Consider the following 20,279-nt stretch of genomic DNA (forward strand, 5'->3'; position numbering starts at 1 on the left):
GAGCAGTCTCATAGTAAATTCTATAGTAAATTCTAGCGGTGGTTCTGGCTCAGTTCAGGCTCTAGCATTTATTGCTGTAAATATTAAATCATTCTATAGCTCGAGGTGCTTTCTTCATCTTTCTTCATCTTTGTCGTTTCACCCGCGTGGCCCCGCTCTTGTTGTTCAGCGTGATGATATATTATAGCCTAAAGCCTTCCTGGATAAATAGGCTAACATCGAAATAATTTTTCAAATTGCTCCATTAGTGCCTGAGATTAGCGCGCACAAACAAACAAACTATTCAGCTTATATTAATATAGAATATAGATTTTAAAGACACGACTTAAATGGGGAATTTACAAAATGCAACTTATACGAGTTACCTACGTATCAACGATTAGCAACAATAAATAAGTTTTGAAAAAACTTTTTCGGTAAACGTAATAATATAAGAGCTGTATAAAACACACACGATTTCAAGTAAATATTTGGTTTGATTTTAAAGACGCTTCCGTATATACAGAATGCACAGAAATCAAATACAAACATATTTAAACACACATCAACGTATTTATATATTACCTCAAATACTTTTGGTTATATATGTGCCTGTTTAGTTTAAACTGTGGCATTTACATGGATGAGAGAAAAATAAATAAAAACAATCTTTGAAACGGGTCGTACATCTTGTCAAAAGTTGAGCTCAATCTCAAAATGTTATTTTGCTTTGCATCGATATGCACATTTTTTCGAGTTTTTGAAGCAGCACAAATTACAATCTGAACATTTTGCATGCAAAATTACATTGGGAAAAACTAAATATTTACGCGGTGTTTCTGAAATTTCGTATTAAAATGGATTTTATTTTCAGTTGTTGCCCAGGTAAAAATCTTTCCAAAACTGGAGAGTTACTACTAGACTATAATACCTAGTAAACATAAAAGATTAGGATTACTTAAGGTACCGTCGACCTGTTTGTTTCACTGAATCGATAGTTCATGTTCGTTCACCTCTCAAGTGCGACACTCGGTCAGCGACGTCGAAACTATTTCGCGCTGGATTTAGGCGCTCGTGTTTATCATTAAGTTACTACGCATTTACGATTTCTTTATTCTGTGACGTGATTTTTTTTGTATGCGATATAAAAAAAAAACGTTAAATTTATTGAACACTTGTGCTAGGTATATAGATTGTATTAAGCTATTTGTATGTAACCATTACTCTTAGATGGGGATCATGAAGTGTGATTGACCCTGGGCCACGTGAGTGGTATATAAAATACTACTTAAATTGAATTTGGAATTCTTAGTTTCAATATTGGCTGTTTCCATCCTGGCACTAGTTTTAATCCTGGAACTGAATATAATAGACACGAAAGCATTTTCATTGAAAATTATAGAAAAAGAAGTTTCGATTTAAGTCACTTTAATTTTAATTAAATCGTCGATTTTTTAAATCGGGTATTTATAAGGTTTAAAAACTCAGTAAAACTTACTTAAAAGTTAATAACCTATCAATGAAAGAGTAAACACAAGGGTTATCGATGTTTGCATTGAATATAATTAATATGCGCAAATTGTTATTTTTAGATACAAAACCACCGATTTATTTTTATTAAATCGGATACCAACTTGCTACGCAAATAACAAACGCAATATTTTGTCAAAATATAAAGTTATTTCACATTCGAATATTCGTTTGTTTTTGCGAATAATACCAGCTAGATTTAAGCTTGTAGAACTACAAGAATCAACTACGCATTTTCTAACCAAATCTAAGAGCCATTCACCAAAGCCTTTTGATTAAATAAAGTAAATAAAAATGTAACACGCAATTATAATTTTGTTATTTATACAACACTTATTGAGCACGACCAGCGGCATTTCATAACAAAGCCTTGGAGCAGTGAAATTGTCGCAACAATAAAAACCTTGGCAAGAAAGTAATATAAATAAACAAGCAATGCCAAGACAGCTGTTTATGGCAAAATGGACTTAATTTTGGACTTCGTTTAATTCAATAGTGCGGAAACAAGTTTGATGGACTTTATGTTATGAAGATAATAATTATGAATGATACATCATTGTACGAAGGTTTTACCACTTATTTATTATGTAAAAAACGTGAAGTGTTTATACTACCGCTATCTAAAAATTAAATATGTATTGACATTAGACTACCGATTGAACATACATGATACAATTCAAGTGCTTATGTACAGTGTACGTGCACTATTAAGAATCATTAAACGAATAATTAAATCATATTTACATTCATTGGATGCCTATAGAATATATTAATTTCAATTATGCCTTCCACGATCTTTTATGTAACATTAAATTTATAAATTATTATGTATTGCAATATATATAAGTAGAAAAAACTATGAATGAAGTATACATAAGGCAAAAACATCATAAAGAAATATTAAAAAAAAAAACAACATGCGCATAAAATAAATTCACATGTAAGCAATAAGTATAAATAACAACGTAGTTAACATTTATTACGCAAACCTTCGAGCATAATCTTATAACAGCTACAGATAAATAATATCGAACTGTTTAAAACGTTTGTCAAACTCAGCAAGTTCATTTCTTGTAAGTACTATATAGGAGGGCTTAGACGGACTACATAAAAGAGGTGACTAAACTATTTAATATTTTAAACAAATGTTCACATTTCTCTTGAACATCTTCAGAGTTCAGATGAAAGAATATTGATTAAATTATTAAATTGTTTAGCCACCTCTTTTATTTAGTCCGTGATAACTCAAATGCTCTACGCCATTCTTATAATGCAGTGATCACCAAGCATGTAAAGGCATAAAAATAACGTCAAGTTGTGTTAAAAATAAGATATAGATAGTAAAGAAATATAACATAGAAGATTATTCCAAGTAAATTCTTATTATTCCAAACTATCCTGAAACAACGCTATTTAAGACCACTCTCTCACATTGAATCCTCCAAATTAGATATAAGACAAGACTGAAGAAGTATCTTATAAAAATTTCAACATTGTACCAAGACGACGCTGTTGCCAAGTTAATTAGTTGCCCGGGACACCGTCGTTACTTTATCTGAGCCACAAAATGAACAAAAAGGTAGCGAGATAAAACGACTGCAGTTTTGAGAGTCATCGAACTAATAAGTGCAAGGACATGGTGACTTGACAGTTTTATGAAACTTTACTATGGCACACTGAGTTTAGTGTACACAACCCAAATTTGAAACCAAAAAGTTCCACAGAAATATAGCAAAAAGTTTATGAATTCCATTCCATTGGATCATCGAATTTCAATATATTAAATCATTAATTATAAATGATCACGATTCATGCGGATATCAAACTTTGATATACTTAAGTGAAACAATGAATACTGCTTCATTAAAAACAATTTGCATGCAAATGATGTCACGTTTTTGTTGTCCTTAAAATTAAAAAATAATTGTTAAAAAATAACAAACGGAATCTAAACGAAAATATACGCCAATAGAAACAAACCTTATTCCTAGAGGCTAGAAGAACAATCTGCAACACATTTCAAGTAGGTACCTTATAAAAAGGAATAAGTTCACCTTATACTGATGAAGTATCAATATGATACCAGACATCAAAAGCAAATCCAATAAAAACTAACCAGACACAGACAGACGAGTTCGTTATAGAAAATGCCAGAATTGATAGTCGGTGGTTCGAAGTTGTAGTTTAGTCAGAGTACGCACGTCTAGACTGCTCTGGGGATTTTACACGAGGAAGGATATAAATTATATTTAAATTTCAAACTGTCTGCAAACTTCAGGATTGGTTATTTTATCTAGAAAGTGCTTTGCCGCTTAGAAACACGTTTCTAGAACGAAATTTTAAGAAACTACTAAAAAATGTTTAATATACAAAACACTGCTGTTTATATTCCTTCAAATGCAAGATAACGTTACCAGTCTAGCCATAATCATTTAGATAATGGGCTTAAATGTAATTCGTAATTTAGTTCATAGTCATCATGTCGCAAACAAAAGCTCTCAATAGATGTACACTGTACAGCGCTTAATGACAACTTCCTAATTACTCCCAGCAAATCCTAGCTAAAAGAATCGGCGCTGACACTGAGTGGATCGAGTTCGCTTTAATTGCACGCACGTCTAGACAGTCACAATGGCTCCTTTTATGCTAAATACTTAAATGTCAAGTCCGATTTTAATTATAATTGTTAACTAGAAATTAATATAGCTTTCAATTAATGTACATATGCGTCGTTTTTAATTATTTTTAATTGTATCACAAGCCAGCAATCACTGATGTGGGTTCAAAATTAAATTACAACGATTTAAAATATATTTTTATGTGTATTTCTCCATCGTTTTATCCATATTTTAAAGTATTTAATATTGTACAACAGAAGCATTCGTCTTTTTAAAGCCGCAAAGATACAAAAATATTAGGGACCGCAAGAGCGACAACTTCGTGTTTGATAGTGCAAGAGAATATTTGCATGCCAGCACCATCTGCATATAAATTCATTGTAAAATGGTAAATAGTCCGCGTATTTCGGAACAAAGACTTTGTTTTGTTTAAAGCATTTCCCAAAATTTTAAAAATTTCTACAGGAAATTTTGTATATCAAGAATTTCACGTGCAGACTGCAGATGTATGATTCACTTTACTTTTCTGCAGAAATGATGGTATATCAGTAATGATTATTTGAAACGATGAGTAAATAATTTCCAGGTAAAGTACCTACCTTTTTTTATAACTTTTATGGGTCATTTATTTAAATAAGTATGTATTTGTGCATTTAAAATTTTAACTACGCAATAGAAGGATGAATGAAACATAACAATTTCTCATATCTAAACTGTACTACAAACTACAAAGTAGATCGCAAATAATGTATCATAATCACTGTCATCAACACAACTTATGTAAACTGGAAGTACAGGAAAATAGTTTTCCGTTATCATTGTTACAAATATTTGCATGTTTTAAGTATTATTGAATGTAATTTAATCTGTACATTCACGCGCAATGTGCTACACACACGCGCACTTAATAATAACCACTGCGTAGTTTTTGAACAAAGAAAGCATTGTAAGGATAAGACAAAGGTCTCTACTTATTTCTTTGCTTGGGAGGACGCCAGATTTGCACCAAATTTAGCATCGCCAAACGCTTAACCACACATAAATCCCATTCAAATGTCTAAACGCTCATCCTGATTTGAACCAACGAATACAGAGACTTACTGTAAATCTTTTCGGAGGTTATGAATAATGTACAATTCTTTTGGTATTTTTTACATGCATACTTTCGTTTTAATGTAAGATAGACTTACTGGGTATAAAGATAAAAAAGAAAATTCGAGATGATACAGTATTTATGTTGGTCTACATTTGATTGTCTGACATCGGAATTAAATAATTGAAATAGGTAAACGTAACACACGTGCAGGTTTTCCTTGTAAGAATTACAGAATTTCTTGTACTGAGCTAATTAAAACGAATCCTATAAACAAAATCTTGTAAGATGTTAGTTATTGAAGAGTATGACACACTTTAAGGCAAAAATATTCACACGTGGTTGGAATCATTTTACAAAAGGCGTCAATTTTCCGTAAATACAATGTTGTCATGTGATAACCATAACAAAGGACACCTAAACACTAAGTACTCCTTTGAAAAGAACAATAAATACCTTGCTTCATTGACAGTTCTCTCTCAATGGACTAGGCACTTATTGTTTCCGAAGAAACAAATAATTTGTGAATGAAGATTTTATTAGTCTCTCGTGGAATATACCAGAACAATCACCCCATTCTAACTACCCACGGGCTGTCCTTTGTAGTTGCTGAGGCCTTTTAGGACTTCTTGAAATAAGATAAAAAATAATTTGGAAAATCCAAAAGTGCACGCCTCATAATTTTTTTTTAATAAATATTTATTAATTATTATTTTTGTTTATTTAATAACAATTAAACCACATCGAATCAGACCCTGAAAAATGAAAGGGTTCTATTCCTGACCATATTCAAGCGTAAGAGAAAAAAAAAGACTCGATTAGTAAAGTATTTCGGTCGCTATCGTGTTAACAAGAAAAAGGATCCGCACACATACAGACACACGGACGTCCAAGACAGAACTTTTTTAAACTGTTTTTTAACTAGTTTAAATAACAAAAATGACATCAAAAATATCATGAACGTTAAAAATAGTGTTTTTTCTTAATATGTGTGTGTATGTATTATCTTACAAGTGCAATGTATGATACATAAAGACATTTTAAGTTTGAAAAATCAGATGTTTTGCGCGAAGTGACAGTAGTACCCACCTCAACGCTTCGCTTATGAGGCGTGCAATAGGCGACTTTAAAGAGTGGGTGTAATTTATTAATATAATAATAAAACATTCTGTCTTTATTTATACTCAATCAGTATTGCTGTGAGTTAATTTTGTGGATCGAATTATGGTAAATATTCAGTCCGTAAGTCAAAGAGTAGGTACTCTCAATTTACTTTATTGTTCAGTTGACACAAATTTGTCTCCTGATCATTAAGGCTCTATTCATAAAGCCAAGTTGATTGTGCCCCAGCTTTTACCGTTAATAACACTTCTAAGTTATACACGTATTTACGACATTCTTGCTCCTCAATGGGTTATCCAAATTGACACATTAATTGTACATATTTGGAGAGAATATTGTAAACAATGTATTGTTTTTATGAGAAATAAATATCGTTAAGCCTGTATTGAACGAATAAAATACTAGAACAAATTAATATACCTACCTACCTACTTTATCAAATATTTACACACTCCAATAATTTATTAAAGTAGGTATCTACTTAGAATATGTTTATGGACTTAGTATTTTTTATGGAAAGAAGCAAAGAAAGTGAATAAATGTTACTCTATTTACCTAATTGCAATGCTTTTTTCGTAGGAAATTCGTTATCAGCCACAACCAAACACGTCAAAATTGATAAACCGACAGCTAGCTAGCATACAAATATTACTTATTTAATATTCTGGTTTCTTTTCAGAAATCAATAACTCACTAGGTACTAACATTACATAACGACTCTTATAATAACATAGTAGGTCCCTACCTAACATAAAGAAATGTTTAACTTAATAAACGAGTTTTTTGACGCTTTCTCCGTAGAAACCGTTTAAGACGGTTATTATGAAGAAATTAATATTGCCAATACTTTGGTATGTACTATGTAATAACTAATGACTACTATCATCAGAAGCGTAGCGTGCCTTGGCGGGGCCCCGTATAAAAATTTGTTTGGGGGCCCTTAGGAAGGGTAAAGATTTCTCACAAAAGAAAAAAAATGTTTGCATAAAATTAAATTTTAAATGAAATATTTGTTCTTCATAATTATCTGTCACTAAAATGTTTACAAACAATTCAAATTAAATATACACACAGGAGGCCAGAAAACTGTTTTTTTTTTTTACTTTCATCATTTCTGAAAAAAAAAATTTTGGGAAGTTTTTAGTAATTTTAACTTACGCACGTTGGGGGCCCCCTTGGTGCGGGGGCCCCGTATAATTGATACTGCAGATACGGCGATAGCTACGCGCCTGACTATCATAAACGTTTAGACGTTTTTAAAACGAAAGGCATTTATAATTCTTCAAATCATCCCAATACATTACAATCTGTATCAAAAAAACTATAGCTATTTAAAAATATCAAAATACCTATATGCGATAAAAATAGAAATAAACACGTGTATGTTTTTTGTTAATATCGACATCTCTAGATGTTTTCCTTCCCAGGCTTTAAACCTGAATCGCGTAAAGTTGACACCAATAAACTGTTATCAAATGCCCAAGGACAAATCCAAATGTAAACACAACATCAAAGAAAGTAAAAACTAGTAAAAGGAATCAAACGAGCGTTCGATATGAATCATTTCGACGAATGTGGACATATTACATGCAGTCCCGTTACTGCCTTACCAGACATACAAGGTACCGTAACAGTCTTCGGCGACCTACTATAACTGTACAGAAAGATAAAACTTCGACGCAAACGCATGTACATGTACAGAGCTAACTGTTGCATGTGGTTATTGGTTAGGTATATTATGCACGAGATGTTTCGTGTTTTTGGAATAAGAACCTTAATGATCTAAGATAAGAACGGATTGAGAACATGTCAATATTGACAGATACAGATAAAAAATTATTAACGCAAAGGTCCTAATAAAAAAGTTTTACAGCTTTTTAGGGTTAAATTATTTCAATATTGAGTGAATTGACTTTTATTTATATGCCCTAAAAACCTACCTACCTACGTATATTTTATGTTATTATCGATGTAATTTTATAGCCCAATAATTAAAGTTATTATTACAGTTATGTAGCTTTATTATCCTTATTTCGGTGAAAGTCGCGCAAAAAACTTGAACTTGTCACGTTTTGCGGTCAGCGAAGCGAACATATCACGGAAATAATATTCTTTCACTCGCAAAAATTATGCATTTTGCAGTAATGAACTCAATTTGTCCCGTTTTCTGTCTCTCAAAATGTTCTTTGTATCAATGTTCCTGCCTTAAAAATAAATTCAAAGTTTTATTCAATACCGAAAATATTATAATTAATGTGAGAGTTGTGCCTTACAAACTTCGCGATTGGAAGTGGAATAGCGATAAATAGATAAAAAGCACTTTAATAATGATACTCTCGACATCAATCATAATTTTATAAATAGAAACTGTTTATCATTATTCATTAACTAATGTTATATAATAAAAACACCATGTAAAAAGTTACCTTTTGGCAGTGGTGAAAGAGTTATTTTCGACGCGTAGAAAAACTTCGCATCCGTACACAATATGCGCAGTATTGAAATGAGCACTAAACTTTTGTAAAACTGATAAAAATATATTTTGTATCGCTAACACGATTTATCACACGATATGAATGTTTTCAACAATGTTGTATTGAATAGCGCACGTCCAACGCGGACGACGTCCACATGCGAACAAAACAACACAGCGAGTTTTGCTTGTCAACAAACAAAGAGCGATCGGGCGCCGTCTGCGCGCCGCGGCGCAGAGCGCAGGCGCAACGACGCCACACACACACCCACACGCGTGTGAATGAACACGTAAACATTCGAGTAGTTCAAATCACGATAATATTTGCTCAAAATGGTTTTTCTCAATAAATATAAAACCAAATAAAATTACGTAGAATATTCGTTAAGGTCGCTGCGTAGTGCGTTCACGACTGACAGCTTTGGCACGTGCCAGTTATGAAAATAAACAAAAAGAGGTACCAATATAGAAATACTGGCAGATCGAAAACATCATTAAATTAATACAAATTGGCTGTAGTATAAATAAGCGATTAATTTAAAATTTAAATTAAATAAATGGTGACATTTATATAAGACTAGATGTTCCTAGAAATTAATTTTATAGTTTGATCAAACGTTTATTTCGGTTGTTCTTGAGATTTAAATGCAATTCTTCTTAGTTTTATACAAATGCAAAGCGTATCGTGCGCACAATTAACTTATCGCAGCGTCACCATATCAAAACAATAACACAATTACCTATTTATCACTGCATTATCATGTGTTTACAATCACGTTACGCACGGCACTCCTCAAAAGGTCAAGATTGTACAGTGTACACCCAGTTTTCTGCACTATAACAAAGAATATTATTTAATTTTGCATCCATCTAAATGTAAAATTTTATTAAGTCCTCTTAGGTGAAAATAAAATTTCTTACGATTTAAACAATAAACGAATGTTGCCGCCAATTTTCCCGCCCAGTTTGAAATTTTCTTTTTTTTTAGTTTTTTTTTCAGACACTAAGTAGGTAAGTTTAGTAACAAAATTTTACACTTCATAAATTTAGAAATTATTAAGTAGGTACCTATATGTTTAAACATTTTACATATACATACATTTGTATAATTAAAAAGAAAACTCAACATTAATTTCATATAGGTAAACAAGTATAAAGAGTTATAATAAAAAAAAGTGCGCAATTTCAATACATAGAGGATTTCTGAACCGGACGTATAAGGTAATTTTGTATTTATTTATTTTTTATTTACGTTCTGGAATGTTTCGAATTTATCAACAGCCAGTTAATAAATCAAGCGATTCACTGAAACAAATTCCAATTTTGAATTGAAACTCGGCGTTGTTTTTGCCCGTGAACCTGAAATGCGTGGAAGAATTCGGCCAAACCGTGGGCGGTGATGACTGATGACTGAAGTGTATGGCGTATGCGTCAACAGAAACGTATTGTGTCTAACGTGATACAAATTTCCGTTTATATTGTTTTCCTTAAAATTTTTCGGTGTTATGAAGCTTCACAATAAAAAGTGACTAAAAATATTGGAGAGGCTAGTGATTTGGAAGAAAATGTCTGTTCTGCCCATTAGGTTCTGCCGTCTTGTTTGACAGGTTTGATAATATTTTATTTTTCACTAGCTGTTGCCCGCGACTTCGTCCGCGATAACGTCGTTTTTCGTCATTCGTCGTTTAAAAAAAATACGTGACGCTTTATTTTTGAATGTTCTTAATTATTGTCTCTTATAAAATTTAACTACATTAAAATTGAACACTGATAAGAAAAAATCTGAAGAAAACATGAATGAATGTGATTTAAATTCTACATTACTGAGTATTTCAAATAATAATCTAAATTAAATGTAGATTAACAGTTTGAGCGCACCATTATACAATATGTACCTAAGTATTAAATTACGTTAGTTTAGATAGTAACTTTACTAAAAACACGATGACTTTCTTTCGCGCTCGGTACCACAAACTAAGCATGTTTGTGGTACGTGGCCCGCGTCACTTGACCCCCCGCGAGTTCCCCTCCGTTGCTATGCGAAAATAAGTTGCTCTACTGTAAGAAAATTTGTAATACTGTGGCCTGGGCGTTATAACATGTCCAGGGAGTTCCTGAGTGCCGATATCACCATCTTGAGGAAAAGCTTCTAATGTCGATTTAAAACTGCATACATACGAATAATTAACCTGTTCTAAAATTGTGAAATGAGTTCAGTTTTAAATTTGAGAAATATTGATTTCTTGTATTTTACTATTCGTTGTAGTCGAATACAAAATATATTTAACAAACTTAGGTTGGCCTTCAGGCAAAAGGGATCCTATCAAATAAACTTGACCTTGCATCTTAAAAGTAAGCATGAAAGAACCCTCTGATAATTGTTTAGCACCTTTGATCATTTGAAACGCACTACTATATCTTGCGAATATTGTCTAATAACAGTTTAGATTGCACAGTATGTTCCTCTAAAAGTAGTGATTTCAAAGGTTCCAGTGTATCTTCAAACGAAAGCCGACTCCTTACTCCACTTTAAAGCATTACAAAAGAACATACTACGTTAATATCGCCTATACAGAAGATGATCTGTAATAAATTGTGAGGTTATAAGCAAACCCACTTTTATATTTTGTCGGACCACACAACCGAATTCGTAGATTGTTTACCTTTAAGTTATTAAGACTATGACGAAATCTGTCTGCAGTAAGACGGGCCTCTCGCTATTCGTCCGTTTCCAGAGACCGAATAGTTTCAATTATTCTTAATCTTTCATTAAACAAACTAATTAATCGTTCTTGTCTCAAATAATTGTAATATTCGCGTCCCTACTCTAGTCATTGCTTAATATGTTCATGTTCATCTTCAAGAGATCGCAAAATAGTATGATGCACCCTATATCATTTGTCAAACGGTCTTCATATTGAGTAAAGTTTCAGATTCTCGAGATAAAATATGACTGTTGTGATCAGTATTGAGACGTAATTCCCTATCAGTGAGGGTTTTGGTCTCACGGGATAGTACAATATGCCGTTTGCGATCAGCTGTGAGACGTCATACCCTCTCAGTAAAGGTTTCGGTCTCTCGGGATAGTAGGGGAGACCGGGTTTGGTTGTCTCACGGGTTGGTTGTCACAGCGGTCTTAAAATAAAATTGAACTTTCGAATAAGTCTGTTGAACAGCGTGGCAAGAGCGATACAGTGACAACGCTGGTCGCTGTCCCCACTTCGCGTCAGACGTCAGTAGTCGAAGTTTATTTTTACTAACAACATGTAAATGACGAAGAAATAATAATTACCAACGAACTAACCTTTTCTATAATACTTAACCCGGCACATTTTTCAAATTATCTTGCTCAACTCTGCTCAAAAATTTGAGGGTTTTGTTGGAACTTTAATGTGTCAAAACTATGATATATATCTAAACTACGATACAACTTGAATGCGGAAATTCTCATTACAATAGGCATGACGACAGTATCCATAAATGTTCGAATTAGTGTTTTTAAGGGAAAATGTATAATATATAAATTAAAAATAGTGACTTAGAATTATTAAAAACATTAAGATTAATGAGATTATCAATAAAATAAAACATTGAAATTCTGCAGTCGGCCATTTTGACTGAAACACGCGTGACGTCACGTCTACGTAAACAACTCACAACAACTTCACGGCAGGTGTATTTTGTTGTTATGAATATGCTGAGAATACGCATTTTTATTTATTTTCTATTTTTTCACGTATGCTTTATCGACTCAGAACAGAAATATAATTGCGAATTCACGAATATGTGGTTCGGGTTTCTCTGCGTCAAATTTATACAATCATTTCATATTATTTTCTCACTTTTAACAATTACTAACACTTTTTTTGGGTATTATTTTTATGTAGATTCACATTGCAATACTGCACACCACTTATAAACTTTGAAATTAGGTTCTATAACACTTTATAATTAAATATTTGTTTAATTTTACTTCGCTATGCATACAGATAATTACGTATTTACGTAAGAGTGACGTCACGCCTACGCCATGACACCTGTGAGCTGTTTTAGCACAGTTAATAAATATTTTTTGAAAAATGGCTTTTATCTTCGTTAAATTTAAGTATATTAGCGAAATATAGGGTTTTTCTTGTTTAATAAACGTATACACACATTATGGAAGAGGTTTTGAAAATCTTTCGTCATGCCTATTGTGAATCTAAAGAATAACTAACAACATACTATTCAATTTTATTGAGCTGATGAATATCTTTTTCTGGAAGAGATCACCGTCGCATAATAAATATACTGTGTTTTCTTATAAAATCGTTACATAATTTATTTTATCTACTAAATTTTAATAAATAATTTGTTTTTGTTATTTTTATCTAAAAATGAGTTTGAGCTTATATATATATTTTGGCAAAAGTATACATTATTTTTTTTATAATTTCAGGACGGCAATCCATTTTATTTATAAATAATCAAATCATCAATTTTCAAGTGGTGTTGTAAAATTGTCAGCAGAAATAGTCTTCCAAAGGCGATATAATTTTATGAGCATTGAATCTGTACATAAAAAAATCAAAAGTTAATTGTAAATCTATAAAAAAGCTACTTACAAATAAAATTTTATCAAAAACTACTATTCCCAATGCACCTCAAAATCTTGTAAAAGTCATATATAAAAGAATTCTTCATTTTATTATTTCATTCTAAAAGTGTAATATAATACCAACAAAAAACATGAATTGCTATCATTATAAAAAATAAATACCTATAAGTAACTACTTACCTTTTATGGGAACGCATGATGGTGAAAATTCACAAAACATAAAGATTGGATTTGATATTTATTATTATATAGGTTATTATATAGGTTTTATGGCATTCAATTGCTTTATAAATATCACTACATAGTATAAAAAAGTCGCTTTCTCTGTCCCTATGTCCCTTTGTATGCTTAAATCTTTAAAACTACGCAACAGATTTTGATGCGGTTTTTTTAATAGATAGACTGATTCAAGAGGAAGGTTTTAGTATATAACTTATTAGGTTTTAGACAAAGCGGACGAAGGCGCGTACGGTAAGCTAGTAAATTTATAAAACACGAAGATTTTTAAAATTGTAACTAATGAACATAATCAATTATTTATATTAGATTAACTGTAGATAATGGTGTCTAGTTTTACCATGGTTTTACTTAAAATAATAAACATCTACCCTCACTTTAAAAAATGTAGTATATTTATTTTTTACACGAAATATACCTTATAGGGAAGGGAAGATATGGGTTAAATAGTTAAATAAATAACATGATTATATTTAAATTATTAATTTTTAACAGTGTATTCAGTAGTGTTAACATGTAAATTGATTTGATTTTTACGAAATCTCATAGATGGCACTGTTTCAAAATTAACATTATACAACTTACATGTTTCTCTTCCCAAGTTACTAAATTAAATGGCATAATTTTTATAGTGTCAATCTAGATATTGTTAAACAACATTAATTATATATGCGTCATTTGATTATTATTAATTTCCAATAGTTAATGTGTGTTTGATTTTTATAACACTTCATAGATGGCGCTGTTTTAAATTTGTCTTTATACTACTAAGATTCATTTAATTGTTTCTCTGCCAAAATTACGCAAATGACGTAGTTTTTATAGTATAAAGCTAGATAATAGCGTGGCTTACTCAAAAACAACATTTAAACATGAGTCTTTAGATTGAACGGTGTCGTAATACACGGAATACGTAAGAAAAATAAAGGTTCACAGCTCCTCCCCTGGAGGTGATAGCATGATAATATGTTTAAAAAAGCCTCACCCGACCTGTTAGTAATATTCATGCAAAATTTGAAGTCAATCTATGCAGTACTTTTCGAGATTAGCTTGGACAAACATACAGACAAACAGACAAACCGACAAACAGACAAACAGACAAAAATTCTAAAAACTATGTTTTTGGCTTCTATATCGATTATAGATCATGGATTATGTATTCTTTTAAAAAAATATTCAATGTACAGTTTTGACTTTCCTACGATTTTATTATATGTATAGATTAATTAAGTGTATATTGAAATTCAATAAACAATAATCGTAAAATTTTAAGAAGTCTCGTCATAAAAAGAAAATATTTTTATCAGATGCTTGTATTGTTAGTACGTTTATTACTTCTTTTTAATTTATAAGATAACCATAATCCATTCCATCCATCCATTTGCCGTCACTCGAGTGGCCTATAATTCTTAGCAATTCGTAATCTCTACAAAGCTAAGTAATATTGATTTTCCGACAAAATTCAATGTGAGGTTCCATTGTGTTTTTCCAGAATCGGTTAGTAGTTTTCTGTGAAATCGATTTGCCGTGTAATCCCTTGAGCTGTTCCTAGAATGATCGCTCCAACGCACAAATTAGATTTTAGAGTCTCATGACCACGTGGTACCTATATTCTTGGATTTTCATAGAATTGTGAAAATATTGAATTTTAATGAAGTCTTGTAGATTGAGGATTTGTCCTTTCACTTAGGGATATATATACATATTCAATAGTTAATACAAAAAATATTGTAATAATGCGTAAAAAAACTCAAAACTGAAACATTCATTCGTTCAACGAAATAGTCTTATTTTGGAAGCGTTGAGTAAGTGCATAGAAATGATTTATCATCGACTACGAAAGCAGTGTCAGTAGAGTAGAGCCAGCAAGAAACTCTGTAGTTGATAATATACACAAGAATTCTGGCCAGAGAACTGCCCTGTCGTCCTGATGATTTCCATCATCCGTAGACCTTATTCATTAACGATGGTGTAGGCAGTGTAAACTACACAACATTCATTCCTAAATTTGATACTAATAAAATATAGAATAAGAAGAGAATATTGAAGAAATAAACCATATCAACGAACAGATATCCGTGACGAAAGCTGAAGCCTGAACCGAAAACTATTAATTATATAACACTGTCTGCTGGTCTAGAGTTCAGACCGGATTTAGATGAACTCAATTACAAGCACATTGTCCAATAAACCGAAGCCGGACCGTTTTTTCCCGCCATTTTTTATAGTTTCGCGATGTAATCGAACGCAAAATTTACTTCGCTTTTTTTGCCAGCGCTCAAACAATGGCCCTGTCTCTCACCTTGATACGATCCGATATTATGAATATAAATCGTTTATTATTTGTTTGAGAAAAATAATTTTCGAATTCGCCGTTTCAATAATTCATATTGACGGCAATGCTGTACTTCTCTGGAATAATAATGAATTATTTGAGTGTAGCTGTATCGTAATGCTGGAAAAAGCACATTTATTGAAAACCAAATGCGTTACTAAGCAATTGCTTCTATTATCTGCGAAATAGTGTTCGCTATGAAATCCAATCCAATCCAGTTTTTCTTGAAACAACTTGTTTTTCTTGGTAGTTTTAAGTACATAATGAAATAAATTAATCAAAGCTTTTTACGATAATATGATTATCTATAATTATTGTAAATTTGAATGTATTTTTCATATTAGTTTTCTGTTTTCTGTGGTCACTGTCTTTCAACTGCTCAAATAATAATATTTGTTTATGCTTTACATTGACTTTAAGAAAAAGCTCATAAAGTAAGGATAAATTGAAGAGCTCATACAATAAACAACAGGCTAATGGAGTATTCAGAGAAATAAGGATTAGGTACCTTACTTACTATACCTACTATATTCGAAGTATAGCGATATTATTTGTGTTGGGTGTCATAAAAAATGAAAACAAAGCTCTAATCCATAACACTTAGTATTATTTTGTAAGGCAAAAAAAGATAAAGGGAATCGTATCTTTATAATTATTACAACTACCTATGATGCTATAAAAAGTTTCATAATTTTTTCGAAAAATATCTTAGTGTTTTTAATGGGATTGTATTATTGTAGTCACCTATAAGATTGTCAAACACCTGCGTTAGGTACAATAATTAGACCTACAAACCTAAGTTAAGTCAAGGTCCATTAAATCTCAAAGAACTTCATAAATCCTAAAGCTGTTCTAGACCACCTTGAGCTGTGAAAATTATTTATGACAGATCACAGTATAGTAGATATTTAATAATCAACTTTATAATTTACCTCAAACTATAAATGGTTTCAAAAATCCTACTGAAATTATTATCCATACTAATATTATAAATGCGAAAGTAACTCTGTCTGTCTGTCTGTCTGTTACTCAATCACGCCTACACTACTGAACCAATTTTCATAAAATTTGCTATGGAGATATTTTGATACCCGAGAAAGGACATAGGCTACTTTTTATCCCGGGAAAATGACACAATCCCGGAAATCCCACGGGAACGGGAACTATGCGGGTTTTTCTTACACTGCGCGGGCGAAGCCGCGGGCGGAAACCTAGTAGAAAATATATTAAGAATAGGCATATGAGTATCGTTAGTAATTATGTAGATTTCGAGGAAAGATAAGAGGCACAGTTCATTAATTCTATAGAAAGTAAAAGGAGGTGAAAGTTGAACGCAAATTAAAAGAGGACAGTCCTGCAGTTAATAACTGATATCATAGTATATACTTACACAGTTATTAGTTCCTTAGTTTAGTTCAGTTTATCCTTTCCCTTTCAAATGATACATACATAGAGTACACTCTCTCCATCTCAAAGATTACATGAACTAGGGCTTCAGGGCAGTAGTCTCGACTCTCGACCTTTCGCGAGTTACTTCCGATAGCAATTACGGGGCTTATCACTTAAATACAAATGCTATATAACAAGGTAAGGATTAAAATAAAACGCCTTGGTACTACTGCCGCGCCCTATCACCACTTTAAAAGTCAGAGTTACCAGCACAAAGACTAAAGTGCAAACTTACAATCTAACGTAAACACGCAAGCTCCAAGTTACTTAATTCTGGAAAAAATTTGCCAAGAAATGCATTCAGCGGTACTTTTAAACTGTTGGCTTGATTATTCTATTTTTCAACCAGATATCGTGCTAGGAAAAACAAAATCTTGTACGCAACTTTGTTTCAGAAAAATAATGCAATTTAAAATATGTATCATAATATGTATTATGTTTATGGTGTAAATTCATCAAATATATCTAGTACCATTACCAAGAGCAGTACAAAATAGAAAAGTACATATTTTTCGTTGCATAATGTTTATTTACCATAAGCACAGATTATATAATACTATAGGTACAAGGATACTGTTACCACAATCATGTTACATAATCCGTAAAAAACTTCTTTCTTTCAAATCCTTCAGTTTCTTCAAATCCTTTTGAATATTCAAATACAAATTAATTTAGACTTTTACTAATTTGAAGTTACGAAGAAGTTAAACAAATTTAATCGTCTCTACATTCTATAACAATGGTTATTACAAACACGAGACTACATAGCTAGAGATATTCAAACATAGTCAGATTTCAATGAATTTCCTAGAAAAACTAAATCATGAAATGCTCTGCATTCGGATTTCATTTATTCATTTGACGATATGCCCGAGTTATCCGGTCTCGAATGTTCATTAAACTAAAAGAATTTCAGACATTCGCTTGTTCTAGTTGTTTCTGGAATACCTACAAGCATATTATGTAAATTTTAATAACCTATAAGTGACTGCTTTCCCCGTGTGGGGAAAATGGCACGCTCAAAGCATTCTACATAACATCTTTGATGAAATATTCGCTCTAAATATATAGAGGCTAGAGCTATTATTATTTAGAAACATACATTATTAATTAAAATGTTTAATGTATTCAATACTTATCCAATATACCTACATGTTACAAATAAAATTTTTAGTAAGTTTCTTGTTGTTGCCAGTTGATTAGAGGGTGTAGCAAAAATCTTAATTTTTAATATTGTAAATTTTTCAGATTAACTATATGCTTATCTTTTTATTTAAGCTTATTTAAATTCTAATCAAAAATGATAAACTGAAAAGTTTTCAGTCCAAAACATGACATCATCTAAAAGCACGACCAGTGGAAAAAGTTTTAAGGTTTTTTTGGTATAATCTACTAGGTACGGAATCAAATAAAAATGGAAGTCAATGTCTACTAGCTATTGAACAGCATGCATATCAAAATCGATAAGCCATGACGTCAATATGAAAACAATGACACAGAAATAATAGAAGTGAAATTGCCCGACATGCTATCGTCTGAACAAAGATATAATACCTACCGCAATCACACTAATTAATTTATGAATGCGCAAGGTGTGTATTTGGATATTTGGTATAATAACAATAAGACTAAAATCATCTTCAATATCGTTGAAAAAAACACGCTTTACGATAGAAAAAACCGTTTTTTTTATTTTTGTTATTCAGACTAACATAAACTTTTAAAAATTATTGTATCGTCACCGATGATCCTTGATTACAAAGTTAAAATAAATCTTTTCGTTTAAAGCGGGTTACAATCATTGTTGAGTGTTACATACAAACATACAGGTGAAGCTTATATTATAAGCGTGTTAAAAAGATCGAAACTCTTCTCAGATAAAATTCATTAGATTAATTAATACAGTAGGAATGCAATTCGCATAGGTAAGCAAATAACAGAATATAGAACAAATTCTGTATAACAAGTTTCAATCAACTATTTTAAAGAATTAATTGTAATAGCTACAAGTTCAATTCATGAATATCTAGACTAAATATTCATGAATTAAATTGAAGACACAACCCGGATCTTGATAACATGCAAAAATGTATTTATTATCGCAAAAGATCTGGTGATTTCTATGTTAAAGTCGACAATATCGAAAAAAGCTTTTAGGAGAGATTTGCAGTGCTCATTACAGATACATTATACATAATATGTAATCTTTTTAATGGTTTATGAGACAATAAGTAATCATTTACATCATCATCACTACATAGTATAAAACAAAGTCGCTTTCCCTGTCCCTATGTCCCTTTGTACGCTTAAATCTTTGAAACTACGCAACGGATTTTGATGCGGTTTTTTTTAATAGATAGAGTGATTCAAGAGGAAGGTTTATATGTATAATAACATCCATTAAATAGTGGAGAAGTAGGTACTGTTATTTTTGAGGTTTCTAATGTGATGTCGTAAAAAATTACATTGTTTCCGCTTATATTGCAAACGCAGGCTGAACCCTACGAGTTTTATCAAAATAATGTACTAAGTATTATACACATTGAAAAGGTCTACAGAAAAGTCCGCGATGGTATATGTCCATCTCTTATGGATAACCCTCAATAACATTTTTTTGTCATTTACTTTTTACGACAAATAATAGCTAATTTTCGAAGCTATTTTCACCAATACAGCATTAATCCTTAACCAATTAAATACCTTGAATACATTGTTCATTTAATGTAGATCTATATGGCACTTTACACCGTATGATTTAAGTGAATATTTTCGAAGATATTACAGATTTAAAAATTGCGGGACGTAGCGTTTGCGGCGGTACCGGCCGGCCGGCCGCTATCTATACT

General features: G+C 31.6%; 1 protein-coding gene across 5 annotated transcripts in view; it reads right to left on the reverse strand.

The window, feature by feature from the left end:
- Ypel (Yippee-like) overlaps positions 1 to 20,279 on the reverse strand; it is a 73,352-nt gene that overhangs the window by 25,216 nt on the left and 27,857 nt on the right. The window contains exon 1 of one of the 5 annotated variants that reach the window (XM_090108857.1): positions 8,769 to 9,003. The exons of the other annotated variants lie outside the window; for them this stretch is intronic. The gene's annotated coding sequence lies outside the window, so the exon portion shown is untranslated. Of the gene's footprint in view, positions 1 to 8,768; positions 9,004 to 20,279 lie in introns of those variants that run through there. 5 annotated transcript variants of the gene reach the window in all.

The sequence above is a fragment of the Colias eurytheme genome, chromosome 13 (assembly GCF_061535395.1).
Source record: "Colias eurytheme isolate Ceu_HAF_F1 chromosome 13, ilColEury1 Martin Lab GWU primary, whole genome shotgun sequence".
Lineage (NCBI taxonomy): Eukaryota > Metazoa > Arthropoda > Insecta > Lepidoptera > Pieridae > Colias > Colias eurytheme.